At 37.6% G+C, this 4,932-nt stretch overlaps 1 pseudogene; it reads right to left on the bottom strand.

The window, feature by feature from the left end:
• Window positions 1–435: 435 nt before the first annotated feature.
• Window positions 436–3,694, bottom strand: LOC132494772 (AP-4 complex subunit epsilon-1-like; annotated as a pseudogene).
• Window positions 3,695–4,932: the final 1,238 nt, after the last annotated feature.

Raw genomic sequence — 4,932 nt, 5'->3', positions numbered from 1 at the left:
CCAGTCACAAAAGGACAAATATTGTATGATTCTACTTAGATGAGGTAACTAGAGTAGTCAAATTCATAGAGACAGAAAATAGAATGGTGGTTGCAAAGGGCCGGAGAGGGAGGGGCAATGGGGAGTTAGTGTTTAATGGGTACAGTTTTACTTAGGAAAGAGGAAAAAGTTCTGGAGATGATGGTGGGAATGGCTGCATAACATGAATGTATTTAATGCCACTAATCTGTACATTTAAAAATGGTTAAAATGGTAAATTTCATTATGTATATTTTACCACACAAAAAATTCTTTAATAAAGTCTGAACAACACACTTATCTGAAAGATACTCATAACATGAAATACAGCTCCAAGAAATCTGACACTTACAAGAGTTGGTTTGTTTTCTGATTGTAAGAAAGCCCCTATAAACACAAGATTGCCTTTTTAGAACACTACAAACCTATAATGTCAACAACATGAAGTCTTAGTTCCTGTTGCAGGACCTTTAAGGTAGAAGGCAGAGCAGCTTGTGATTCTGGCATCTTCACATTTTGTTTCACATCATTTGCGAAGGATAACCAGAGTTTACCAAAGTCTTCAGTCGAGATTTTTAATGGCCCAATGAAATCTAATAGTGATAAGTTTACTGAAAATTTGAGCTGAACAGAATGAGTATCCATCACCTGATAATTTATAAAACCAGAAAGATTCCCTTCTGTAAAAGGTTTTTCCATCTGCACACTGTATTGAAAGTTTTTGGTGCTTTCTGCTTCTATTACAGGCAAGCAGTATCCAGGTTGCTCAGTGATCTTGAAATTTTCTGTAGGAGCAATTTCTAAGTTAGCACTTTTCAGTTCTGAAACACTCTTATTAAAAACTGACCAGACCATCAACAAACACTCATCTTTCCAAATTTTGTAAGAAGACACTGATATGGTTTCATTATTACAGACCTCCATAAGATCTGAATGCATGTGTTCAGTAGTTTCTTCCAGCAAAGAAGCAGCTAAAGAGATTTCATTGGCAACTGAGGCTGCAGTGGACTGAGGAGTGTGAAAAACTTCCATGTTGTTACCAGCAAACAAAGAGGGTGTAGACAGCCTGCAATTTGAGATTTTCTCAACCAAGGGCAGTTCTGTGAGTGACTCAGAATCTAAAAGTTCTGAATTAAGAGAACATTTCTTTACTTCTTTGTCTCCTCTATCCTGCAAATGATCCAAATAATAGTCTTCTTCATAAGTCACATTTGATGAAGAACTAAAGGAAGAACGGGTCATATTTTGAGCAGTGGTTGTTTGCCCACTTTTGGTTTCCTTGACTTTTGATTTCCTTCTGAACTTGTGAGAAAGGGTATCTACTTTTCCTAGCAAATTGATTGTACTTTCTGATCCTAGTCCAACAAATAGTGATGATGCCAGCAGCTGCTTTTCTTTCTTTTCTTTAGATTGGGTAAGGGCTTGAGATTGATCGGTTTTTGTTATACTTTGATCTACATTTTCCATTATTATATTCACTTGAGGGACTGGCAGAGCTTCTGTTTCATCACCAGTTTTGCTTTCCTTCTTGGGAAGATAGCCCTCTTTCCCCCACAATTTCTTTACACCTTCAGCTTCAAGCTATTTGTCTCTTTTAGCCTGGTCTCTTTACTATTCCCAGATATATCTGAACCAAGAGAAATGCCAGCAGGAGACTGTCGTCCAGAGAAGCCAGATGAAGAAAAGGAGAGCCCTTATGGTTCAAAACTGAGGACTTTTTCCTGAGAAAGCTTTTCCTCCTGCCATTGGTGGTGAGGTTTGTAAGTGCTGCCCCCTGACTTAGTTCTTCAGCCACAAAACCATCCAGAAAAGATAACGAAGCATCTACCACCATGTCTTCACAACTCTTATCAACTGGAAGCAAGCCTTTCATAAATTTCACGTTCTCATGCAAATGTTTTAATTCAAATGCATGCTGTCTCAAACAAATATCCAAAGATGTGGTAAATTCCTGGCTTAATCTCTCAACTATATTAGAAGAGTGTACTTGAGGTGTCAACTTGGTCACAGCAGCAATTATCCAGGCTTTTGTTTCTGAAGGAATGGAGTCACTCCTAAGTAACTTGTAGAGCTTGGTTATAACTTCCTCTGGCGTTTCCTTATCTAAGAGGTAGGAATACTCCCCTAAAACCCAACTCATAACTTGAAGAAATCTCTGTGGGTAGAACACATTTTCCACATCTAGTAAAGTGAAATAAGACTGAACTGCATAGAGTCTTAATTGTTGATTTTCTGTTTCATCATCAAAACCTTCTACTAGCAGTCTCAGAAAGTTATTGGGAATATCAGGATGCATAACATCTCCCGCCCACTGAAAATACAGCATTCATTGTCTGAATAAACCACGCATTATCAGGAGCATATTTCTCACCAGCTCAGCTATTTTGCCAACTAAATTGACAATAATATATTCTTCTTTGCTCTGAAGTAAATATTCAAGCATTTTCTGGACAATCACTGTTATATTCTGTGCATTAGTAATTATGTAAAGAAGTTCCAGAGTCTCTCTTTTAATAATAGGATCAGGATGGTCTAAGCATTCAATTATTTTCATCTGGTATTGAAGCGCCAGAGTGGGATCCTGTTGGATAACATAGGTAAGAGCCTTCAATCCTAAATAATTGAGATTTATTTTAGGTGACAAAACAAATTTTCCAATGCACTTGGCAGCCTTCTCAAGTAATTCTGATTTAGGATAAATAGAATAGACTGTATGTACACATTCAAACAGAATAGCATATGTGACATTGTGATTTAACTCAGCTCTTCGTAAGGATTCATCGAGAGCATCATACATTAATTCACTTGTCCTTTGATCATCTTTTCCTAGAAGTCCTAGTATTCTCAACAGCTGAATTTGTAACCATGGTGCTGGTACACTGCAGTAATTAAAATCTACGGGGAGTTTTCCTCCAACCACTTGCTTCAAAATTGTTACAAAACTCCCAGTCAAGTCTTTATATGCAGATGAATTCTCCTTAATCATCCTAAGGTATATGTGCAAGGAAGCAGCCATGACCCCAACATCTCTGTCACAAAGTGCTTTCCGAAACTTAATATGGATATGTTGTACTTGATTAAGAGCGATGAGATAGAATTTAAATGCTAGGTCAGCTTTTCTTCATATAATCTCCTTAGAATGTTAAAGTTTATCTTCTATTAATGGAAGAACAGCTGGAATCATTTCTCGAGGGAAAATCTGACTGACGATAGTAAGTGCCATACATACTTCTACTAGGTTAGTGTTCTGCAAGTCCTTTACAACTGTATTCACAAGGAGAATCAACAGTTCATGACTTTCATGTAGAAATAAAGAAACAGTCAAATAACCTACTCTATTTTCTAAAAGGTTTCCGTGTTGTACCAACTTGATTGCATGTATGTAACCAAAGGAAGCATCATATCCAAGCATTTCACAATATATAAGTCTCACCATATATTCCTTCATCATTTTCAGAGTTGTAGTAGGAGCAGAAACAGTTGCTTTCAGATTATTCAGTTCCTGCTGGATTAATTTCTCTTCCTCATGCTTGGAGGTGAGTGCGGTGATGCCGCGGACCAGGCTGCCCAGTCAGGAGGAGAAGGACACCTTGGCGGCCGCGGGCCCGCTAGCTGACTGGTTCTTCAAGAAGAGTCCCGGCAGCACCGTTAGCATCTTCTCCACAATGTCGCTCATCGCTGCCGCTGCCACCTGTGCTCCGGTTGCCGCCTGGCCTCATGCCCAGGCCCTGCTCCGTCACCTCCCCTGATTGTTTTTTTCATATTAAGCTGCATGAGCTTCTTGGAAAGTTTGGAGATTAATCCTTTGTCAGTTGCTTCATTTGTAAATATTTTCTCCCATTTTTTTTCTTGAAAGTTTGAAAGTGAAAATTTAATAGTCAAGAATTCTGGTATTTCAATAAAATCTGAGAAAAATATACATTTTAAATGTTTATACAGTGCTCATAGCTACCTTTAACTCCCATATTATCTCTATTTGTTTTATAAGTGGCAAAATTTTATAAAGACAATAACTCTGTAGTAATAAAAATCTGGTTTGAAACACTGCTCCTCCCCTTACTTAGTTCTGCTCAGTTAGAAAGACTATTTACTTGTCTTAGAGTTTGTTTCCTTATATATAAAACAAGGTTGTAATACCCATTTTAAAGACCTGTTTTGAGGATCAAATGAAATAACATATTTAAAACACCTGGCACACAATACATGCTAAATAAGTGTTAGTTTCCCTATTCTGCCTTCACCGCAGAATAACATTTTTTCTTAAATCACTTCCAAAGTGGAATAAATAGATAATGGATGACCCTGCATGTCTCTGGGTATTTCATTAGTCCTTGACATTGTCATGTCCTCTTATCAGTATGTTGACTTGCCCAGAGTTAGGCTTCAAACAGTGATTGAGTTCATTGGAATCCATCCTCTAATCTTCTTTCCTTGATCACAGCTTAATGACATTTTCTAGGTATCAGCCCACTCGATTTGCCCTGAAACTGCTTGTTTTACAATACTCAAACAGCTTCACTCACTGCTCTTTAACCAAAGATACGTTGAGTATTTTTTTAAATTTAATTTTACTTATTTTTTATACCGCAGGTTCTTAATATTCATAAATTTTATACACATCAGTGTACACATGTCAATCCCAATCGCCCAACTCATCAAACCACCACCACACTCCCCTGCAGATTTCCCTGCTTGGTGGCCATACGTTTGTTCTCTACAGCTGTGTCTCAATTTCTGTCCAGCAAACTGGTTCATCTGTACAATTTTTCAAGGTTCCACATATATGCGTTAATATATGATATTTGTTTTTCTCTTTCTGACTTACTTCACTCTGGATGACAGTCTCTAGATCCATAAACGTCTCAACAAATGACCCAATATCGTTCCTTTTTATGGTTGAGTAATATTCCACTG

Source organism: Mesoplodon densirostris, chromosome 8, assembly GCF_025265405.1.
Source record: "Mesoplodon densirostris isolate mMesDen1 chromosome 8, mMesDen1 primary haplotype, whole genome shotgun sequence".
Lineage (NCBI taxonomy): Eukaryota > Metazoa > Chordata > Mammalia > Artiodactyla > Ziphiidae > Mesoplodon > Mesoplodon densirostris.
The sequence above is the reverse complement of the archived record's forward strand: the minus strand, read 5'-3'. Positions and strand labels throughout refer to the sequence as shown.